At 28.3% G+C, this 26,657-nt stretch overlaps 1 protein-coding gene across 1 annotated transcript in view; it reads left to right on the top strand.

Moving 5' to 3' along the window:
- Positions 1-26,657, top strand: part of LOC107454551 (cholinesterase-like) — a 125,247-nt gene that overhangs the window by 77,287 nt on the left and 21,303 nt on the right. The window lies entirely within an intron of this gene.

Below are 26,657 nucleotides of genomic sequence, written 5' to 3'. Positions count from 1 at the left end.
AAGTATTTTTTACTATAAATCCATACAACTGAAAAGGGTAATAAAGTTTTATGTATTTTTAGTGATCAACAAATAATTCTTATTCTTGGCTGTAATTTTCTGAAATACATTAATACTAATACGTAAATACTAATACTAATGAAATAATATCCCCTTGTCTTTAGTTTCTCAAAGAAAAAGATAAACAGTAGGAAAATAAAAATCAATTTATTACTTTGCGGATTTGAAATAAAGCTTAAACGTAAAACTTTTAAAAGTTGATATCGTCTAAATTACTTAACCTACAGACTATAAATCCCAAACAATTTCTGAATCTTCTATCACTAAAACTTAAATGCCACATAGAGGTTAAAATAATCATTTGTCATTTCTTCTGACAAACTTGGAGGAATGAAAGAGATTTGTGGCGATGATGCTTCGTGTTACATTTCTCATGAGAAATATGAAAGTTGCATTTCGCATCTCTCTGAAACAACAGATCTGCTGAATAACGTTTCGTTCGTTAAAGATAAGGATGGAATTACATCAACTTAACTTCTGATGGGTAAATCATTTCTAGAAAAGATTTATGAGGTTCGTAGGGTTACACGAGGATTAGAATATTCATCATTTTCCTAAGTTCGGTGCTATAGTTAAGGTAATAATCAAGTATGTTAGTAAGAATTTGCTAGCTTATTTGATCCTTTCACTACTGGCTCAGTAATTTTTCAGTCTCTACTAACGTTAAGATTCTACTAACGTTAAGAACTTTATTTAAGCTATAAAGTTTTCTTGTTAATCATGATTTAAGATTCGGGTACAATAGACTTTTGGTGGATGTGTCCTGCTCCTGTTTGTTTGGAGCTGCCCAACCTCTAAGTCTAAGTCTAACGGTAAGAATAAATCAGCTTAATACGTCTCCATATATCATCAAATATGTCTGAAAAACAGTATCTTTAATAACTTAACACATTGCAAGCGGGCCACGTAAGAAAACTGATTTGAAAAATTTGCGATTGAAACAAAAGTTTAAAAATCGGTAGCAAAACTATTTCCCTTCCCTCTCTGTTATACAAAAAAACTTCATCCATTCGTGAATACCACAAACATAAGCGATTCAGTATTCATGCAATCAGTACTACAATCATTCATCATATTTTTTTTAAAACTGAAGTTGAAGCTATAATGACAATTTTGCTCCAACTTTTATGAAATCTTGCTGACCACTTTCTTAAATTTTAATCTCTGTTGTTGTTGCTGGCCCACACGGTTAGCGGAGGTAAACCAAGTCCATGACTCCAGAGACTCTGAGTAAGTCTAGTTTTCCGAAGTCATAGATGTGGAAGAAGTGCAGCTTCTGTGATCAATGAAGACCGGAGCACCAAAAGGCAGAAGGCTGACTCAGCTCCTTCACCTGCATACTTTAGCTGGGCATAGTGGAATGGCCTTCACGCCTAGGGTGGCCCTACCAGGAGATTAAACTCCCGACATACTTCGCCCATTCCGCCCAGTGACACCACCCCGCCATGATGAGGCAGTATGCAGGACTTGAGGTGGATTTTTTTTACCTCATACCATTTTATCTTTCTACCATTTTAATATCTAACAGCTGTTATACATTTTTTTTGGAAAAGTTGCCCTCATTCAATGTGTTAATATGTTAGATAGGGTATAATTGCTTACATGCTCAGTTCATGCCCTTTCACTTCTAGTAAATAACTTTTCTCTGCCATGACCTACAATAAAATAACAAGACTAGATATATAAATAAACGGATGTGAACTATTGTTACGGTAATAACTTAGTATGTTAACTAGTTTATGTTTGTTTAGTTAACCCTTTCGCTACTAGTTAAGCAGTTTTTCCTTCTCGACCACCATTAAAACTAAATGGTTATATGTCTTATTAAATATGTGTGAACTTAAACTACATTAATAACTCAGTAATTAGCAAGAGTATGCTAGTTCATCAAATCCACAGAATAATATTTTATAAATTTCTCTATCTCTACTACTTTTAGAATACAATGGTTTCATATCTGATCAAATATGAAATATGTGTGAATAATACGACTTTAGTGACACAGAGGTTCAGTTACTAGTCTATAGTCAATCTGACCTTATATTTCCAGTTACAGGGTATTACATTCCCAGTTACATATGAATGTTATCAGTTTGTATGGTAAGCAAGAGTGGTCGATTCGAAATACTGACCATGTTACAACCATCATATCATCACGAACCAGATCCACAGCAGCTTATGGAAGAAAGACCTTTTTACAATTTTTTATCTGCTTTCGAAGATAATAAAATGAACTTTTATTAATTTGTTATAATTTATTTTGAGTTTAAAGAAATAATCTAAACTTCTCAAAAACCATGTTTTTAATGCAAAGGAAATTAATACGTTTCTTTGCGCAATAAATAAAACATTTTATGTTGTATGAAATGACATTTTTTGCCAAATAGGAAGAGCGACATGACTATTTAATGCAGTAAAAAAGTTACATAAATTGGCATGAAGCGCAAGTGAAATATTTTTAAAATTATAAATGCTGAAATTCATCCAAATGAAATTATTTGGAGATTAACGTTTATGAATGTAATATTAAAACTTGCTTTTTAAATATTTAATAACATGTTGTAATCAAAATTAAGTAATCAAAATATTTGTCGCAAGTGAAATTTTTATTTAACAATCTGATTTAATTTACATAAAAAAGGTTTCTCTAAATTCTAAAGCTTTATGTTCAAAAAATGCGAAACACAAATTTAAATATTTATACACTCTACAATTAATAGTTTTAAAATTATTTAGAGTAAAGTTAAATGTTTGTTTAATATAACTCTATACAATGGATTTCTAAATAAAATATTCATAGATTATTGACAATAATTATAAAAACGTAAGTTTTCTAGGATACACAATTTCGCTAATAAAGTCTGAGCAGAATTATATTGTGTATTTGTCTAAGACAGTCCCATGGTGAATCAACAAGGTTGTAAAATACAAGATTTTCATTTGTTTACATTAAATACAAGAAAAAAATCTCTACGAGAATTTCTAACTTTTAGACATGTTTGATCCTCTGATGAATAGAATTATTAGATAATGTGGTGATGTAAATCCATATTCGTTTCGTTACGTACGCAAGATTTGGACCTCATATATCTAAGGAGCAGCAAAATAAATCTGTTATAATTATGATAAAATAACAGTAAATGCTACTGTATGGCAATGTATGTTATACACTGGTCGAAATTTTTCCCAAAAATGGCTAAATAACAATTTATTTAATTGGTATTTTAACATATTCAAGCGAAATAGTCAAATAGCCATAAATAATATGTTTTCTTTTACTGTGTTAATAACTATTAACTGTGAGAAAAACGGTTTATTAACTGCTTTCGCCTAATACGGTAAAACAACTAGAATTTTATCGCATCAACTCATCTAATGAAGCCACTTAATTCCTCATCAGGGTTCATATCATAGGCGAGACGGCAATCTGTCAGCTAGTCTAAACTGTCAGTTTCATAGCCGACAGAACGGGGGTTCGACATCCCTCATTGACTCAACAACGTTTTTTCCTACCCCTTCAACACCTGAAGAGTTTCTTGTGTCCAGCACTTTTCAATGAACATTATCTAACGAAAAGGCTAGTTCCAATGTCCAGTTTAATTCTTTTTTTTTACTAATTTGAAACCATGTTAGATATACATACCCTCCAACTTATGAAGATTTTGAAAATAATTCTTTCTAGTGGTAGCGAACCAAAGTAGAAATTTTTAAAGCAAATGGATCTCTCATAAAACTTTTATCAGAACTTAAGAATCTAGCCATATGGCCTGCCATTTTATAAGTAATAATGGACAAGTTACGCTAAAATTAATTTTTTTTAAATATTAAGACATTAATTTTGCTACCGTCTGAAAAGAAGATTTCTGAAACTACGGAAATTCCGTAGCAGTTGGAGGGTATGGATATAAATCATTAAAAAGAAACTTATAGTTTTGTATTCATCGTTTTATAACCATATTAGTTGTAGACAGTTTCAAAACTGTAAAGGTAAAAAAAATGTTCATTACTAAAACTTTTATGGCTAATTGGAAGGACAGACTGCAGACGGCTATTTTACCACAATTTAAGAATCAAAATTCTATCTGCGTATCCGAATATGATATTTTAAACAGAATAAAACTTGTAAAAGAATTTCGAACAAGGTTAAAAGGAAATCGTTGAATCTCGATTAACGATAATGAAAGCAAATAAGGCAATATTATGCCTTAAATAAGAGATTTCGTAGTTTTTTTATTACATCAAAAGATAAAAAAATGTTTGATAACTATCTCAGAGTATTTTTACATATAAATTAAGAATTTTATTAATGAAACAAATTCATTTGGAATATTATTTCGCATTTATTTCAACATTTTTCTTCTGAAATAAGAAGACCTATCAATTGCCATTTTAGACACAGTTGCTATTTTAGTTAAAAGGTTAATACTGTAATATATATAATAATATTTTTAGCTCAGAGTAATTTATTTTTTGAACATAAATTATTTTTAAGTTTTAATTTGTTATATTGTTAAAGTTAAAGCATATCAAATGTAATGTTTCAAAATATGTTTTTTTTAATTTCGTAATATTATTCGAAAGTTGATCCTTGCAATTCTTAGAAAAAAAACCGTTGACGTTGCTTATAATTTCATTATTCACCGCAGTCTATTTAGCAAATACTTCAGAGAATTCAAATGGAAGAATATTTTCTTTTTTTTTGATCCTCAAGCTTTTATATATTGGTAGTTTTTTTAAATTTCGCCTTTCCAAATAAAGCAAGATTGTAAAACATTTTAAAACAATAATATATATATATATATATATATATATATATATATATATATATATATATATATATATATATATATATATATATATATATATATATATAACATTAGTGAAAATTAAAACACGGGAAAAAGTAAGTTCATGCATATTTTATTCATTTTCAAGAAAAACAGGATTTCATGTTATATGAACATGGATAATTTAAATATGAAATTTCTCATATTTAAATGCGAGTGAAAGTAAACTTACGTTCTTTAAAAACCGAACAATTATTGAAATGTAAAGGGATATATTTGAACAATTAAATTTTTTTAAATGGTTTATATGTTTATGAAAGAAAATTACAATATTGAAATATTTTTATGAATTGAATGAATATAATATGAAATATATTTATGAAATAATTTTTCAGCAAAAATGCAGCAGTTTATTTTGAAATAATTATAAAAGAAATATAACAACGAAAATTCATTTTTCCATACAAATTTTTATTTTATATCGTATAAATTTAATACTAGAAAGAAATTTTAAGCACGCTTGTTACATGACGTTCTGCAAGAAAATTTGATAAAAAGATACAAATATATCATATGTAATAAAATGGAACAAAAATATGTGTTGTATATAAATTAGGAATCTTTTTAAGAATAAAAAAAATTCTGTTGCATGCATTACGTTGTTTCTGTTGCACATTTACTATTATATATAGTTAAAAAATATAAATAAATGAAATTTGCAATGAAGAATTTTATAGAAACTAAAGTTGGAGATGAATGAATAAGCAAGAAAAATTTAAAAATAATTTGTAATTTACGAATTAAAAATTCTATTTACGTATATATAAAAAAAGCAATATGAAAATTTTTTAAAATGTATTAACATACATATTTTATATAATAATTATATATATGTATATAAAATTCCTATTTTGTTTATGTTAATATGTATAATGTATTGCAAGATTAAAATTTATATTATATCATAGGTATTGACACACAAAGAGGTCACGCAAATAGGCTTTCAGTCGTCAAGTTTTTCAGTTTCACATTTCGTTGAAAATAAAGTGATTTTGTGTTTAAATAATAGTCAAAAATATGAAATACAGTTAAAAGACAGATTAATCAACAAAGGGGAACGTTTTACTTCCAACAATGCATATCGTAAAAATTTCCAATTAGTCTGTAACAGTAATGGTTGCAAATCCTTATGCCTCTATCACACGAGAGAAAAATATGTGCAACTGCAAGTGTAACTGCAAGTGTAAGTGCAACTGTTAGTGGAATTCCTCCGTTCGGAGTTGCCGAAAGGGTTGCTTAATTGCCTGAACGGTTGCATGTAATTGGGTTACCATATTTTGTTATTTATCTTTACTTTTGGCTCATATTTAATTTTATCATATGATTCTATTATATCATAGTTTCTCAACGATGTTCGTAAAGATGCTGTAGAATATTGATTGATTTTGATTTAATTTTTTACATTTGTATTTGTGTTAAGTCTTTTCTTCAGCAGCAAATTAAAATTCTGAAAACTTTATTTCCCCATTAGTGAAGTATAAAAAAGGATTATGATTTCTACCTCATAATATGAGATAATATTAAGATATCATTGAATTTCATGCTGCGTCCCTAAAAAGATAAGGGGGTGAAAGGGGGATGGACTTAAATACTATCTAGAATTTTGACGATTTTTTTACGTTGATTTGAGTGACTAATGTATAAAACATGGTGCGTAGCATTTTTAAAAAGTGCTTTTTAAGTTAAGTAGCATAGTATAAAAAGGATTATGATTTCTACCTCATAATATAAAATGATATTAAGATATCAATGAATTTCATGTTGTGTCCCTAAAAGGATAAGGGGGTGAAAGGGGGATGGACTTAAATACTATCTAGAATTTTGACGATTTTTTTTATCTTGATTTGAGTGACTAAGGTATAAAACATGGTGCGTAGCGTTTTTAAAAAGTGCTTAAAGGTGCTTTTCTTAATAAGTGTTTTTAAAAAGTGCCTTATTTTCCTTTTTCGAAAATGAGATTTATGAAAGGGAATGTCGATTTTCGCCACATATTATGTAAAAACGTACTTTTCACATTTTTCTATTTCACGTTTTCAGAATTCATTCGTCCCGCACTGGACTGATCGTTAAGACACGGTTCCCAGCAGATCACCGAAGTCAAGCATCACTGGCTATGGTCAGTGTGCGGGTGGGTGACCACTTGGATCAGTCTGCGTAGGGACCGAGGGTGTGCGGTATGGGTCCTCGTTAAACTGTGCTACCGCAAAGTGCTCAACTTCGTTCGCAGGTCGTCGGGCTACCGAGGCGGGGGTGCCATCCCCTCCGCATAGGATCAAAATTGTGATGGCATGTCTTCGGATCATCCTCCGGGATGTTTCCCAGACCGTCGCCAATAGCCCATTGTGCAGCTCTAGTGCGACGTAAATTAACAACAGCAGAATTCATTCAACCATGATCAATTTCAGCGTACCGTCAGTCCATGGCGTATGAAAGCGCCAATCATTTTACAGGTTTGGTGAAATACTTGCGAGTCCGCATGAGCGTCTAGTGAGCTAGGTTCGGTGAGATTCTTGCTCTCTCATGCTGTATTTTGCAAGATATTCTCAATTTCAGGCTTTATTTTCCACCCTCTGAAATCGAACCGAAAAATCTCTTGATCATTTTTTTAATGGCTAATATAATCAAGAAAACAGTTCTTTGTCAAATTCTAGTTATTTTATCATGATCATGTAAAGTCTGAGAATTATTTTGCATTTTGTCAATTTACCTAGAGCTTTAAACTATTTTTTGAGTGCTAAAAATGTTCTTAAAAGTTGCTTATTTTTTGTTGAAAGATTTGGCTCCGCACCCTGTAAAAGCATAGTTTATTTATATATATTTACTATGTAACATGCTAGCTAGGCAAGTGCGGTATCATTATCTATGTAAACACTAAATCGAATGAGAATAAAAACAAGCTGTCTGATTTAATAGTTTAACAATTCGAAAATTTATAAAAAGTTTCATGTGTAGAAAGAACAATTTTATGACTTATACCACTTTATGCAACTGACATTGCTATCTAATCAAGTAAGGCATTTCTTCACATTTATTTTTTAATATTAATTCAAAAACATAGTCCTTTGAAATAATTCTGTAGAAGAAATGATGGTTTAATGTATGAAATATAAAATTTTTGAATTACCTTTCACTCATAAAATATTTATAACATCAAAACTATTAGATCTATCAAATCAATTCTATTTTTTAAATTGAGTCTAAAAAATACATAATAAATAATGTCAGACTTGTCTATACTACTCAGAATTTTATTTTCATCAAATTAATTTACATTACATGAAGGGATCATCAATTTTATTCATTAACACATTGCATATCAGGAATATCACTTTTATGAAAATTATTTTTTCCACTTTCTTAGTAAAATTGCTTTTATATATAAGAGGATTTTCAATGTCATACTTACATTTTATTATTGTAAAATTTAAAACATTCATTATTGGTATAAGATAATTTAATTAAAAATTATAGGACTTATTTTGGGACAAATTTATTGTAATATACAGTATATAGATTAAAATTTATTAATAACTAAGAAAAAAAACAATATTCTATTAAGAACATACTTTTTATGTATCATATTATTTTGTTATAGCCTTTTACGTGTTTTGTTTTGCATTTTAAATAATACAAGAATTAATTTAAAAAATAAAACATTTATTGTCAAGTGAAACATTTAGAACATTATTCATTTTTATTTCTTATTTTTTAATTTCTTCCATAAAAACAGTATTACATCTCTTTCCTTCTTTACCAGATAAACCTTACAGGATTATACGAAATATATGAAATAAAAGAAAGAAATCACTTTCATGATAAAATTTCACCAACACATTATTAGAATAAGGAAGATTAAATGCCATTAATTTGAAATCATTTAAGTCCTTAGGTATCCCTTTTAAACTTATTTTAAGTTTGACAGATATTTTGATTATAGTTCTAAGATTATTCTATACACTAATGAAAGATGGCAGGTGTGTTTAGTTTTGTAGTTCTTATGTTTGGATTGAAATTTGTTTCAAGAAAAATAAATTGTATTTATAAACGAAGACTCTTAAAAATGTAAGTATATTGAAAAATTAGTAAGGTACACTTACATACTTACTGTCATTATAGAAAAGCTAAGTATCAAGAAATAAATGTGAAGTATAAATAAAAAGTAAAGTATCATTAGTTAACTTTGAATAATTATAAACAAAATATTATGCAAATCATCATACACACAAAAAAAAAAAAAAAATAGAAGGGATGAATGTAGAAACAGACAAGGAGATTGGGAATTAGCATTTTTAATAATTACTTTTTATATATAATATACTACCTTTCTTGTAATACTTTTCAATAATTACTGGAAAATGGGGTAACTTTGTGAGAAACAAGGTAAATATTTACCATTCATATTTTCTAACTTGTTTTAAAATGAGATTTTCAAAAATTAAAAGAATTCTTAGGGAAGAATAAAATAATTATTTCACTAATAATTATAAAATTTTCAAATAATCGGACACATGCTTTTACAATCAACAGAAACAAAGATTAAAATTTAAAAATAAAGAAATATAATCATTATTATATTTTATGTTATAATACTGAAACAAAGTTTGGCGAGTTGCTTGGCGAATATTTCAAAGTAAAGCTTTTTGCCAGTATAATTCTTTACATATATAAAAATAGAAATTATTTCTATTTAAAGTAATTAAAACTTTGATCGGAACAAATTATAATAAGTTTTAATTTTATTAGCTTAAAATAAATAAATATTTTAAAAGAAAATTTATCGCAAAAATAATGTACTATACTCACCGATTACTAAAATCGTGTGCAGGTTCCTGTTATGGTAGTACATCAACTGCATTGAGATGGTCATCTCATAGTGCGAAAGTATTTTTAATGCTTTCATTTTAAAGGAAATGTTATTATTAAACTAAAAACTTGTTCCGTCTCATCTATAAAAAAATTTCATCCGATCATCCTCTTCCTAACGTCGCCGCCATTTTTATTTACATTTGTATATGTCATCACATAAAATTGAAACGTCATAAAAAGCAAACTATCTGATTGGTTCATGAAAGAAATTGCCTGAACGGTTGCAGATATTTCGTGCAACCGTAATTTCTATATCACACGAGCAATTTTTGGAGAAATTTCACTTACAGTTGCACTTACACTTGCAGTTGCACATATTTTCTCTCGTGTGATATAGCCATTAGCCTGAGTTATGTGTATAGTACGAAAAGTGCAATAAAAAAGCACCTTAATAATTTTTGATCGAACAATTTAATTTTAATGTACAAAAGTGTATGGAGTAACCAACCTTAAACATCCTATTTATAAAGAGGATACTGTTTGAAAATTATACACAATATTCATCTCTGAAATAATAAAGCTAACAATTAAATATACATTTATGTATATTTTCGGGGAGGAGTTTAGCTTCGGTGCGCAATCGGCTTGCGCGTTCGGCCATTGAAAGGAAGGTTCGTGGTTTAAGCCCATACTGGGGTGGTGCGCGTTTTTTTGTTTAGAGACGTAAATAGCGACTTAAACCCTATGAAATATCCCTATCTTTTCCTAAAAAAGGACATCTTCTTCTCAAAATAAACAAATAATTGTGGAGGCACAAGCTTTTATTATAATTTATTTCGAAGCCAGTATAAATTGTAGAAGCATTTAAACAAAAATGATCTTAAATAATAAAGGAAAATTAAAAGGCATAAAGGACATTTAAATGACTGCAATTTATAACGATTAGAGGATTTGCGATAACATTAAAGTCAAAGAAAAAACAATGTAAGGAAAGGAATTAATTCCCTCCATACGGATCCAAATCTGGATCTCGGTGAGAGAAAGGCAGGAGGATTACTCCTTCAGGTTACGAAAGCAAGTCAGAGAGAGGGACAATATCCAGAAGAATTCGTTGACTGAGAAAAATCCAGACAAGCCATGAATAATTAAAATTCAAGGAGCAGAGAGTTTAAAAAGTGGACGATTAAGATTGGCTAAATTATCCCCCCCCCTTCAAAAAAATAAATAAATGAGGAAAAAGAAATTAATGTCTACAGTCAGTGAGTTGGAAAAAATAAAGTCATAAAATACTTTTAATGACATCCTCTTCCAAAGGACGGCTGGTTGGAAGACACCAAAGGATAGAGGGGCTTTCACTTATCCACAAGAAATTTAATATCAGACATGAGATGCAATGACCGTTGATAAGTAAAGAAGGGCGAATGGAAAGTTAAGATTCTTTTTGAAAGGAAAAGTGATGTTTTTTTGCCAGACAAAATATATTCAGTATGTTTACGTTTGAATTGAGAAAAAATCCCTTAATTTGAGAAAATAACTTGAAAATTTCACGTAGAATAAACTCGAACTGATATAAAAATTAAGGGCAAATAAAGAAAAGAATTAATTAAATGAGTCATTATAACATTACACAAAATGTAACTGTCGCACTAACAATAAAACGTAAAAAAAAGATATCGATGAAATTCTATGCATTATTTAAAAACGGACATTATAATGTAAAAATTAAATGAAAGTTAAAAAATACGACTGATAAAGAATATGACTGCAAGAGATATTGAAGAAAAGGAATAAACCGAAATAATACATTTGATTCACCGACTATTATTCACCGATTTAATTTTTAAATCATGTTCTTGTTTCTCATACAAAAATTTTTTTTGCAAAGCAAAAAAAAATGTTTTTCTACAATATTATTACAAAGATTTGTCTATGTTTAATTAAAAATGAAATGGGAGGCAAGAGAAAGTATTTTCAATAAAGTGTATTACTTTCTTCAAGGGATATGACTCATTTTGCCAGCTCTTTCACATGAAAAACTACTGCAGTTAATTTTGAAACAGATAAGTTTGTTAGCATTGAGAAGCGTTTAAACAAGTAATAATTCTGCAAATATTGAACATAACAATACTAGTTACTTTTGTTCAAATTTTTATTAAAATGTATTATTTATTCTGTTTTTTGTGAACAACTAGTTTTTCTATTCCTCCTATTATTGTAGTAGTATATTTTTTAATGTCAACGAAACAGCATTGCTTTCAAGTTTTAATTTTTACTAATTTTGTAACTTTAAGAAAACAAAAATGTCGAAAAAAAAACTCATAGTTAAACAAGCTAGGGATTTTGTAAGTACTATATATAAGTTACGAAAGTACTTATGTATGGCAACATATAGTATAGTATATGTTACTATACATAAGTAGGGGAGAGTGGGGTCAATTGTAAAATTTTTTGCTTAACTATTTTTAACTAACAAAAAATCCAATATATTATTAGTATTAATTGACAGATGAGTAAAGTAGACTATCCTCTACTAGAAAAAAAAATACCTTATTTTAAATGTTATTATATTAGTGATTAACAATTTTTGACAGTCGCGCACTTGTTACAATTGTCCCCACTTACGGGGTCAATTGTAACAGTTCATAAATTTAACTAAAACATAGTTAATTATACATATTATCATAGTTGTGATATATTTTTTTATTGATCAAAATAGTAATGATATTTTAGGATTAAAAATAATAATGAGCAGAGACCTAAAGGGTTAAACTTTTAACTTTAAGGGGTTACAAATTTTAATTTATGCTGTGAAAGGTGACAAATGAAATAATGCACATGCAACATAATATAAATGATATAGGAAACTATTGGTGGTTCTTAAAGAGTTAAGTAATGGTTTGTAAACATAAGATTATTTATTTTCAGCTGTTACAGTCGTCCCTTTACTTATTGTTACAATCGTCCCCAAGTCGCCATTTCAGCTTCATTAGTTAAAAACAATGCTTGTTAATTAACAAAACTAATCTTTTTTTTCTTAAAATGTTAATTAAGGTATCCACTTACATATTCGGTTAATAATTTTTATTTGTTTAAACAAAATTACTATGTTACAATATAATATTCTAACACCAAAAAAAGTACTTACGTAGCGTGAAAATATCTTTTGTGATATAACTCTTTCAAAAGTACATAAAAATGGTTGTCAGCAGGGGTGTACATGTAGATTTATTAAATACACCTAGTGCGCCACGTAGGAACCGAATCTAGAACCCGACACTCGAAATATTTGCTCTGTTACAATCGTACCCTGTTACAATTGACCCCACTCTCCCCTACTATAGATGTATAAGTACTATTATGTTTAGTATAGTATAAGTTATGATACTATAAACCGGTGTCCTTTTGCCAACCGGGATCATTTTAACCAATTATTAAATTGGAATAAGAGAGAGTTAAGACTAGTATACTTTACAAATTTGAGTTATGAGGAGGATCCTAGCATTTCTACTCAACCAGTTCTGATGAAGGGAGAACTTAGCTGCTATTTTATACTGCCATTGTGAAAGATTTTACAAAGTGGTAGTAAAACAATGAAGTATGAGCAATTTCGCAAAAATTACTTTTTTGAGGCCTAAAAGCATGAATACCACACTAGTAGATTTTAAAATGTCTGAATTCTTGATTTGTAATGGTGGGTAATATATATATGATACGGTGAAACACCGAAATCTGAAGAATGTCGACATTCACCGGCGAATGTCAACATTCACGTAGTCGCTTCGTGTATGTCCGATATATTTGCTAGATACCCTTTTATTCAATCACACAGTCGCTTTGGTGAATGTCCGAAATATTTGTTTTATCCAATTTTATATTAATTTATTCGTTAATATTATTATATTTATTTGATATATTTATATTTATTCTATATTTTAATACTTACTGACGATAGATTGGAAGAAACATCAATGTTTGGAGTATCGGGCAAATACATATCGGGCAATGGCACTTGATCTTAAAAAAACATCAGTGTAGGGTATACCGGGCAAATGTATACCGGTCAGCGGCATTTAACCTTAAAAAAACATCAGTGTAGGGTATACCGGGCAGTGGCACTTAACCTTAAAAAAACATCAGTGTAGGGTTAAAATATCGAATAAATGTAATTATATCCACGAATAAATTCATATAAAATCGAATGTAATAAATATTTCGACATTCACCAAAGCATATCTGTGATTGTCGACATCCACCGGTGATTGTCCGAATGTACAAGAATGTAATGAAATATTCGATCTTTCACCGACGTATTTGGTGTTTGTCGACATTCACCGGTGAAAGTCAACAACCACCAATTTCGGTCTTTCGCCGTGACATATATATATATATATATATATATATATATATATATATATATATATATATATATATATATATATATATATATATATATATATATATATATATATATATATATATATATATATATATATATATATATATATATATATATATATATATATATTGAAACTTTAAATATCTGAATATATACATTAAAACATGTATGTTGATACCAAACTGAAAATTCTTCTAGACGATGATACAAGCTGCCAGTTATGGAAGACAAAATAAACTGGGAAAGACATTTAAATTGATGAAAGATTCCTGAACTTGAAAGCAGAAGATTAGGGATGTGAATGTTTTCTGGAAAAAAGTATTTCATTTCAAAAATATTTTATAGGAAAAAAATTTAAGTATTTTTCAAAAAATTTTGCTGCTTCGTACATTTATTATCCTTAACTGTTATTTGTCAAATTTCAATAAATTTCTTGCTTTTTCTCTCTTGAGTATTTATTCGCGCAATTGTAAATCAATATTGTTAATATTTCTATTTTGCATCATTGCATTACTGATCTTGTTATGTATTATTATTACGTAAGTAATAAATCATTTTATATAATAGAATTAAAAAGGTAAAGCATTTTTGCTTAAATATTGACTTACTTTTTTGTCTCCATTTTTGGTAACAAACCAATTCTATTAAATTTTTATGGAAACCATGTAATTGTTTTAGACAAGGTCTTTTAGTTCTCACAAGACATACAATAAACATAATTTGATACAATAGAAGTAGAATTATTTTTAGAAAGTTTTTATCCCCAAAAGTTAATTTTTGAAATTTTTACGATAAAAATGAAAAAAACAACTTCTTTCATTATGATGTTAAATTATGTTTATTGCATGTCTTATCATAAATTGAGCTCATCTGAAACAAATACATGGGTTGCATAAATATAGAATACATTTGATTCCTTACAAAAAATGAAGATAAATTAATGTAACATTTACATTATAATGCACACATCACAATGAAAGAAATGCTTTCAAGAAGGTTTTATAATAAAAATTTAATTTTCGAAATTTTAATAGCAGCGATTTTCATTGCGGTGTTATTGAAATGGGGATTTTTAAAGTTTGGGAGCAATTGGAACACTTTTTGTGCGATAGGGTGTAAAATAAAATAAAAACAGCAAACCTTGTTGTGGGAGTCAGTCAAATTTAAATTAGTAATTTATCAATTTTCATCCAGAGCAATTGAAAATCTTAGTTTTACACAACAGCTTTTAAAGTTTTAAAAGAGAATATTTAGCATTTGTCAAGCTAATCATTACCATTTAAAACTTATAATAAAATGTAAAAAAATATTAATCAATTTTAGAAATGTTTAGTCCTAATGAATGTTTAAATGAATTAAAAATAATGAATGTTTAAGAATTTAGAAAGGTCAGTTACTAATTAATGTTTTGTTTCTTATGTGTTCACTTTGTTAATATTCCCTGTGATGTGCTTTTTATTTAGAAAATCTACATAAATGCTTATATAGAATAATGGTTGCAACCAATGTTTATCCAAGCTTTAATAAATAATTGAGTAAGATGGATAGAATGAGGATTTAGTCAGATTGGCGAGAAAGCTACATTGTCGAATTACCATGAATTTAGGTTACTGCTTAAGTAAAATACAATAGAGAAGGATGCGGGAGAGACAGGGTTATCTACTTAATCTCGTTTGGGGACAAAGCCAAGTGAGACACTCCAAGATTTTCTGCTTTTATTTGTACTTAATGCGATCTTCATTAGTTTCATTTAAGCATTAAAAATTAAGTGTTCATAGATTTGCCTTAGGCTAGTAGTATGATAAGGACTAGATATGATTTAAAGTAAAGTAAGGAATAAACGAATTTGAATTGTTATACTGTACAAAAATGAGTTGTTCTTTTTTTTAAAGTTTTTACATTGGCAACTTTTATTTCGAATTTATTAAAGCTTTTAAAGTATTTATGCGTCTGAAAGTAATTATTCCTTTTGTGAGGTGTAAATTCAAAAAGAGGAATGAGTTATTATCGGCAATGATTTTATGCCCTCAACAAAGCGTTGAATTGAACCACATTTTTGTTTTGGTAAAATCATTTCAACTTGGTTTCTATATGGTAAATTGTTTTTTCTTATGTCAGATAAACTCAATGATCAATATGATAGGTAGGTCGCAAATTTAAATTTTGGAATTGTACTTTTGTTTGAAAAGTCATATATATATATATATATATATATATATATATATATATATATATATATATATATATATATATATATATATATATATATATATATATATATATATATATATATATATATATATATATATATATATATATCATAAAAAATAAATACAAAATAGACAAAAAGAAACAAAAACGAAGAAAATTAAGAAAATCAATGTTTTATTTATCTTGTTACGAAAATGTTTTAAATCATTCTTGAAAAATTTCCCGTTCATGTAAGTTCCTTTGATTTCGCTACTAGCTTTATAGATTTCATTTTATACTTTATTCTGTTTTTCCTTTATATTTTATTTTCAATTTTTACGTGATATTTTTACTTAAATTGTTCTATTTTATTATCCATTGGGAAAATGGGTCTTGCTTTGGATTTCATGGCGTCCTCATTTTTCAACTACAATAATCAAGAGTAATAGTAAATAGTGAGCATGCGTTACTATGGTGACCGTTGATGTTTGATAATTTTTTTAGAATTCTTTTTTTCACTTTTAATTTTGTTATGCATTAGGTTAGTGAGTTTATTTGTGAGATATGGGACCAGATAGATCACATAAATACTTCTTGAGTTGTGAATAAAAGAGAATTTCATCATTTGGACGATATTTTTGTTTTTCCTGTTTTAATTAAGAATCAGAAATTCTCTCCTACAGTTCAAACTCGATCGTTTTCAATACTAATTCAGGTGAATATCACAAATAAAGAGAGTTCAAACTGATTCACACGGTCCCGAAAGTTAGAGTTGAAGCAAGAAAAAAATGATGCCAAAGTCTAAACTTTCCGAAGCTGCCAAAGCCAAAGAATGTAGACGGGAATACCTTAAGCGTTACGCACAAACTTAAAAACTGAAGGATTCCATTCGCAAACTCAAGCATGACGCCTGTCCCTCACAAAAGTACCAAAGTGGTTGAGAGAATTGAACCCTACAGAAGAGCGAACCCCTTTCATGCAAATACGAGATCAAGAGTTAGGGATAAAATGATCCATTATCAACGTACCCAATAACTTGCACAAGACCGTGGACTGTCTTCCACGCAATATAAATGATTCATTCATTATTCATGTAAAATTGAAAAAAAGCCTAGCTTTCAAATCAAATTTCATGTATGAACTTGTGAATATGAAACGAGTGTATGATGTAGCTTACAATCGACATCGAACACCATTGCACCACTCCGAAAATGTTAATATTGATCTCGATTGGCTGTTCAATGACTATTCAGTCATCAAAAGAATTGCACAGAAGGAAAAGAATTTTGTCTGAGCTGCATTTAAATATGTCTGCGAAATTGTGTACCTAGCAGTTTAGGATTAACAGTTAAAGATGTCAAAGAAGAAAACACAATAAAGTTCCTTTTCCTAAAAAAATTAGACAACAACCATTTTGCTAAAGGGTAACTTGTGATCACCTTGCGGCCATCAAAATTTTCTTCCTTTTCTAGTGAATCGTATTTTTATAATTTTTTAATGTGCTTTTGGATTAATACGCTAAAGTGGTAACCTTGTTACCAGTTTAAGAGGAAAACGGAAACAATGGTTTATTATACTATTTTAAAAAGTATGCTTCGTCTTATAATGAGATTTTTTATTTTATTTACTTATTTATTTTATTTGTTTATTTATTTTATTTATTTATTTTTCTGCTGACAAAAATTTCCACGAAATTATTTATATGATCCTAATTTTCAGTAAGGGTTAAAAGTAAGGCCTTAAAAACTTGTAGAAACTGAAAAATGAAATATGAGTCAATCAAATATAGAAAATATGGTTAGTGAGGTAGAACACCCCATACAAGCTGTATCAGATTTTATGCGAATTATTATTCGTTGTAAATTTTTTTGAGTGCTCCTCACGCTATTGTATTGATATATTTTACTTTCGCTATATTGATACAATATTTCACTCCTTTTTGCGGATAAAATCGTGTGATATATATATATATATATATATATATATATATATATATATATATATATATATATATATATATATATATATATATATATATATATCAGGGTGGCCACCCACCTGGAATTATCAGGGAAATTTGGATAAAAACCTAGAAAATCAGGGAATTTTAAAGAAAAGATTTTCTCTTTGATAATTTTTTTAATTTCACTAATTTAAATTATTTACTAATTTTCTTAAGCTAAATTATTTAATCCAATATACTCACTTTTTTTAAACGGAAATGTATCGCCAAACCGTTGAAATATCATCAACTTAGCGATACTTTGCTTGCATCAAAAGTTGCTCCATTACAGCTCTGTCAAACTAGAATACCACATAAAATACTTCCACGGTTGCTAAACGAATGCAGAAACCTTTGACCGCTATGGGACTGTGCAATTTAGGACAGATTCTGGTGGAGATGGAAAAAGGGATTAGGATATTAGCTTCTGTTTTTAAATTCTGTCCTTGGGCTGAATCCATTTATGGCTCAAGTTTGTTCCGATACTTAGGCGGTAATTTTTTTTTCTATTTTGACAAAATGTTTTTGTATTTTTAACTTTATAAAATTCTCCAAAAATCGTTGGTTATAATTTAATAATAATAGATTTTATATTGCACTTTTTTTCTGAAAGCTTTTCTACTCCCATTCAAAGAAATCTGTGAATTATTTTTTCTCAGCAAACCAACCAATCGCACATTTTTTTTACAATCGCTAACAGCAATGTTTGTCGATAAATTGTTACAATTGTTGCATTAATGCTAATTTTTTCTATTTCATTTTAACCTTTTATAACATATATTAAAAAATTTTTTTTGTAAGAACCAACTATACATTAATAATTCATTTTACTCTTTTGTTGGTCAATATATGATTTTTGATTCAAAATTTTCTACGAAAACATTTGAAAAATAAATAAAAAAATCTTGCCAAATTGTCAAAATAAACTATTTTTTTCAAGATGATGTGTTAAAAAAATTAACATTTTGAATAAAATATTTTATAATAAAGACACTTTTCTTGTACACATCCAAAAACAAGAAAAAAGAAACAAAAACCTGGAAATTTTAAGATTTTTATCTGGAAAACCTGGAAAAATCAGGGAAATTTGAAATCTGATTTGAGTGGCCACCATATATATATATATATATATATATATATATATATATATATATATATATATATATATATATATATATATATATATATATATATATATATATATATATATATATATATATATATATATATATATATATATATATATATATATATATATATATATAATATATATATATATATATATATATATATATATATATATATATATATATATATATAATATATATATATATATATATATATATATATATATATATATATAATATATATATATATATATATATATATATATATATATATATATATATATAATATATATATATATATATATATATATATATATATATATATATATATATATATATATATATATATATATATATATATATATATATATATATATATCTGTGTGTGTGTGTAAAATGATGCAGTCGGACCGAGCAGGAAAACAGACACAGGATTGTATTTAAAGAAAAGTAACTTTTATTATGTCATTCTTTATTGAGTGGGGAACGAAAAGTGTAGTTTACTCCTTGGGCGATCAGTCTTTCTGGTAGGGAAAATCTTCGAAATTACTATTGGTTTATGAACTTGCTCGAGTGATTCCCACGAAGATTAAAAAGAAAAAATGTCTTTAAGTAAATTTATGCATAGTTGGGCCAAAAATAGATTTAGAAACAGGTTATGGCTTTTAAAAGTGTGAGAAAGCATTTCGATTTGAATAATTAATTAGTAATAAATTAGGAGTTGTTTTATAACGAAGAAACTAACATAAAAATATTAATAGAAGCTTTTTATGTTACATATATATAAAACCTAAACAATTTCACCGGAAAATGCCCCTTACATATTCAATTAGGCTTTAGAGAGCAATGCACATATAAGAACATGTGTCAATCGAAGTAGTTTGTACTCATAAAGCATTTCAACTTTTAAATGAGTTATTTTATTGACTTTTGCGTAGTCTCACTTGATTCAACAAGAAAAATTATAACCGAAACAATTCCTCGCTTGTTTAGAAATTAGTATCCTATTCGTGAATATTAACAAATACAAATTAGTACATTTTAAGTATAAAAACTCGCCAAATTTTTAAGTGATTAGTCCGATCATCTCGTAATTGGTTTCATTAAATTCAGCATAAGAAGATAGGTTGAAAACAGTGCCCCATTTTCATGTAAAGAAATTCAATTCTCTCTTTCAAATCTCCCCATTTTCCTCAAAAAAGGAAAAAGAGCCGTGGTGGCTCAGAGGATTAAGTGTTCGCCTCCTAATGAGGTAAACCGGGCTCGAGCCCCAGCGATGGCTGGTAGATATGAATTCCGAACCCAGCTTGCACAGTCGTCCACATTGAAGACTTAAACATCCTCATTGGTAAACTGATCATGGGATAGAGTCCCCTTGCTGTCAGGCTTACCGTGATAGATTTTCGTGGTTCTCCATGTAACGCAAATGGTGGCTAATTTTATCAAAAAGTCTTCCACGATGGATAGTGCTCTCAACGAATTTTGCTAACGACGAATTTTGCTCAAGATGGATTGTCCCCGTTCTAATTGTACACGACGAATTGTCGCTATGGCAAATTGTACACGACAAATTTACGTAAAAGCATGACTCTGTCTAGCAGCAGCCATATTTGAATTAAAAGCTGTGGGAATTGCTTAACTAAAATGGGAGGTTTTGCACGTTTGATGCTTAGAAACAATGAAATATTGTTTCAATTCTACGAGCACAGTTTACACCTAGGAGCTCCATTTACATTTAAGTACATTTATCATTGTGATCGAATGGATGGTAGTTAGTATAACTATTAATCTTTCTTGCTGATGTGCGCAATGTCCCTTACCTCCTGAGTTTTCTTGCTATTATTACAACTGTTGCTTAAAATTAAAGGGCATCAAAATGGCAATGGAAATGCGAAGTGAACAAATGTATCAATATCATAAATGGATAGTTAATCAAAAAATTAATATTTACACTTTGTTTTGTTGAATTGATTGAAATCTTGATTTACTTTCAACATTATATTATCCAACATTATATTATTTCAACATTATATTATCTAACATTATATTATTTCAACATTATATTATTGCTTCAATTCTTAATTTATAAAATCTCGGTCAATAAGTTAGCCATAACTATCAATAGCTGAATTAAATTGTAAATTAGCTTCTATATACTTAAATAAATAGTCATTCATTGGAATACATAATTTGACTACTCGCATTCTAAAGTGAATACATACATAATGCATCATTACCATTTCTGACCAGGTTTTAAATTGTTAAAACGTAGCTAGAGAAGGTAACTCATTCTAGGTAAATACTTGAATGCTCCTCGTCGCAATTGTCCCTTTACCAAAACTATTTATCATTATTTAGTAAAGCACGTAATGCTGGCTTATGTTTACAGGGACTGTTTGCTTTAGATAGTTCAGTGTTATACTACCATTTAATTGGGAATATCTCGATTCCATTTATTGTACGCCATTTAGTTGCCGTCCGCATTTTACTCAATTTGTTATTTAGAACGTCAATAACTCGGATAAATTATAAATTTAAAATAATACATATTTAAAAATACAAATGTTAAGTATGCCCCATTAATTTTCTATTTAATGTAAGTTCAATTGTATTTTTTGTCTTTGAAGGGCGTATTTCAAACTGAAATTTCGACCCTTTTTCTGATGAGCTTGAGTTCTCATATTTAAATTGGGAATCAGTCACGGATGATGGCAGGACGAGTTTTAATTATTTCTGATTATTCATATTCAAAATGAGAATAGGGCATACTTTGAGCTATACAGACGAAAGGAAGAAAACGACGTGAAAAAAAGCGGAAATAACAGTACAGATAAAGGTATAATACAGTTTCGGTACTATAAAAAAGAACCTTCCTAATTATCTTAATACCAAATAAAGGTATAACAGAAAACAAATACATGCAATGTGGTTAAACCATTAGGAACGGAGGAGCAAATATGAACAAGATTATAAAAGACGGATAAGAAACAGGTAGGGGGATGAAAAGAAACAGGAAGGAGTTTTACAGGAACACCAAGAGTGTAAAAAAAAATTAAATTGGAAATTTCCAATTATCAAGAAAGGATTGGTTACTAGAAAGATGATTAACTAAATTATAAAGAATTTTCAAAATATGGATATATAACATTGCTCATCGTCTACCGATCTTGATTTCTGTGGGTATAATTCCATATTTTTAAATATTCTAATAATTTAGTTAATGACCATTCCAGTATACCACCCTTTCTCAATATCTGGCAACTTAATATAGTTTAATTTTTAACACCCTGGGGATCCCACCAGCCCCCTCTCCTGTTTGTTATCTAACTTCATTTATTATCTTATTCAAATTTTTTCCACTGTCTCTACTGGTTACAAATTTTTACACGCGTAGTTGTCTTCTTTACTTTTTTGCTATCATTTGGTGTTTAGACCAAGAGGAGGGTTCCTGTTTATGGAACCGAAACTGTAGTATGTCCATCGTTGTGCTTTATTCCCTTTGTTTTCTTCCTTTAGTAATGCGTTCATATTTCAACTTGATTCTTATTGAAGGTTAAAATTAATATTTTAGTAATTCTTTGATAACTACAACTCGAAATTAATGATAGTTTATAACAAATTGATATTTTAAAAACTTTCGGACCAAAGCAAAGTGCCATACACAAAATTAAAAAGTGGAAAATTATAAATTAATGGAAGTTTTAAAAGTTATACGTCTTTTTAAAAGTGACTCTCCGAACGTTTTTCATTTCATGTTTGATGAAAATAAAACTTTCGAAAAACGGGATTTTAAATTTTTATTTTATTACTCTTCATATAATCTATTAAAATATTTGTGATTTTAAGAATGGATAACATTTAATGGAAGATTGTGCATTGTAAAAATTTTACCCTCAAGATAAATAAGGTAAAGTTAAGTAAAAATTGTAAGTTTATGCAAAAAAAAATGCGTTGAAGGTTTGAAATAATGCAATAAACATTTAAATAAAAACTTGATAAAATACCACTTTTTATTCTTTTCCAAAGTTTACCTGCGACTTATCGAACATAGATAAAAGCAACTACGTGACTACAAATATGGTGGACATTTCTTCAGAAATTCGCAGTATGGTGTTTCCGCTGGGTTCAGTAACCATGTTGATAGAAGAATTTATTTTTCTTCATCAAGTCTTATTCCATAGAACAGAATAGATGCTCTATTTTTTATATCTTCAAAATACATTAGGTGATCAAGCGATTATACATCGTTGAACGTAATTTTAAACACACTAAGAGTACACGGAATTTAGAAAGGTTTGATGGAAGATCATCCTTCACAAATAAAGGTTCGATTCAGGAGATTTGAATTACTTATAATCGCAGAGCTAGAGTTAGTCTAAGATTTAATCTTATCTTATTATCATTTTATAAGACTGCAACAGATTAAGATTATTCTCCTCGTTTCAAAAATGCAGCTGTTTCCATATATAGCTTGAAAAAAATAACATATTATGCATACAATCCTAAGCTCAGCTTTAGAGCTGATCTAGAGCTTAAACTTACGCTCACGAAGTCTTAATATATATCAAAAATCAAAAAAAAATTACTCATATCTCACGTTTACTGACGTTAGAGTTAAGGCTTTGCTCAAAATTAATCGCAATTGGTTACAGGTGAGAGTACACACGTCCGAGAATCTCACACTTTCAAAATACCCAAACTTAGAGGGAACATTTGCGAATTGAAGAATTGAAATTACAGCTCACATTTCTGCAAAGGAATTGATTTAAAAAAAAATTAATCCATTTCAAAAAATTTGTAATATTTCATTTTATAAAGAAACATTTTTTCATTAAAAATAACAAAAATTTCACATTTACTCGTAATTGATAGTAAGCAATTACAGACAACATCAAAAGTGCGAGTTTTCTAAAATGAAAATACTTCATATATGGGGTGAATGCGGGTAATCTTGACCTATTTTTGTTTTTAAATTTTGAGCTTTCATACACCCTAAAAGGTGAATTTGGTGTTAACCCTTTGCTTAGGGTGTACTATGCTGTACCATCACCTGTGGTCCACATGTCGTAACAGCCGTAAGCAAAAGATTAACTTGAAAAAGTGTTCCCTCATACAATTATTTGTGTTCTGTGATTTTGTCTGTATATGCGTGTGAGACAAATACAGAGAGAATGAATAATGGTATAAAATAAGATAAACGTAAAAGGTATTTAATTTTCTTAAAATCTATGAATAGTTTATCTTTATTAGAGCGTATGTGTGCAAGTGCATTGATCGTTGATATTAATAGCAAGACGCTGCTAATAACATTAATGCAAGGTGTCTACAACTAAATCTTAATATTAATATCATTCTTTTGTATCTTATTAAATTTACTTTAAAATTCCAAACAGTTTTCTGGTAACGTATAAATTAATTATAAGTAGAGTATTATTCAGCAATTCATGAGCAATTTTGCAAAAGTCATGTTACAAGATGCTTGCGCAGCTTAATTTTGAGATGTATGCAAAGGCTTTGTAATCTTCTTAAGTCAGATTAATGAACGCACCTCGATTTGTTTCAAGAGAATAAAGCAATAAATATAGTAAAATATCGAAACTTAAAGAGAGATTGTTTTCGCATAATGTAGACTTCTCAGAAATTTATGTCAGCTTATCGATATTTTAATTTCCAATTTGCATATATTTTAACACATTGAACGTGAAAATTATTTTCAATTAAATACATACTATAAAATTGAATTTGCCTTCTTAAGCGAATTGATATTTAATTTACTTGCATTTACTTGTACAAGAAAAATGGATATTTGAGACTTGCGTGTAAAAATTAAATTCTACAATTGCAGATGGCATTTTAAAACTAAGTAAATTTGAAATAATTTTTTGGCTAAATATATAGGGTGGACGAAAAATATTCTGTCTATCAATGATGATCCTGTATATATTTGACCATTAAAAACGCTTTACGAAGGAACATCTAGTAAATATTTCTGTACGATTACATATTTTCAAATTTAACATAAAAATATTTTAATGTATGGAGTTTATATAGAGAAGTTTCATAATGACAACTCTTAATATTTATTTCTGAAGTTTTTGTGAAAAACGAAATAAAAGCCATATACGTTAGGGTGGTAAAAAAATAGTTGAGTGAGAATTTAGGATACTCATTATTAAAGCCAACAAAAAATAAGGAATACTAAAATCCTCTAAAATAATGAAATTGCATAGTCCTATACAATAATAAAATCCTCTAAAAATTATTTGTTTGAGGACGAATGTTTTAACAATGCAACTGTATTCGTTGTCCATTAGACGTCCATAACTAGAAAATCCAAAAGAAAACAGTATCAAACTGAAAAGTAACCCAGGCGGAATCTAAACTGTCTTGAACCTAAAAAAATAATTTAGGGGATTTGTCATTCAGAAATATCACTAGCGTGAAAGGTAGAGAAATAAAATTTAAGTTATTTTCCTTTTTTATATATATATAAAAATAGAAGGCCTAATTCACCAAACCATGCAGTATTTTCCCATTCATTTATTTTTCTTAGAGTTTAAAAATATATTTCAAAAAGAAACCTTTTTACTATAATGTTAATCGCAGCTAATTTAGCGGGTTACTTGAATTTGAAAAATAATCAGCAGTACTTGGAAAAAATATATTTTAACTAAGGACTGTAGAATATGGGACGCAGTAAGAAGTGTTAAATAATTGATCCCAATAAAGCTTAAGAAGTAAAATATAACCTGATTTAAAACTTATTTGCTTCAAAAATATACAAATATGAAGAAAAAAAAGCAGTCGACATTATTTATCGCCTTAAAAATAAACATAAATTTAAATCAGTCAAATCTTGAAAATGGGCACCTATTTTTGAAGTGCTTGAAACGTGTCGACCGTATATTTTTGAAGTGAATGAAGTTTTCAAGCAGGTAATACAGTTAAAAGTAATAAATGAGAAGTACTTTTGATTGTTTATAATATATATTCCTAACTTATTGTATAGCAGTTCAAATTAGAAACAGTTTTGATTGGAATTGAGACTTTTTTTAAAAAAAAAAAACGATATAATTTTTGAGATTTATATTTGCGAACAGCTGATCTTTTTCTCTTATTTATTTTATTTTATTTATCATTTTTTAAGACTTTTGATATAAAATCAAAAGAGAAATTAATGTTTCGACAGAAATGATCTCGAAAGAAATCAGTTTTTTGACTAACAGTGA

Source organism: Parasteatoda tepidariorum, chromosome 7 (genome assembly GCF_982258835.1).
Source record: "Parasteatoda tepidariorum strain Cologne lab strain chromosome 7, Ptep-v5.0, whole genome shotgun sequence".
Lineage (NCBI taxonomy): Eukaryota > Metazoa > Arthropoda > Arachnida > Araneae > Theridiidae > Parasteatoda > Parasteatoda tepidariorum.
Note: the sequence above shows the minus strand (reverse complement) of the source record. Positions and strands in the feature narration are given on the sequence as shown.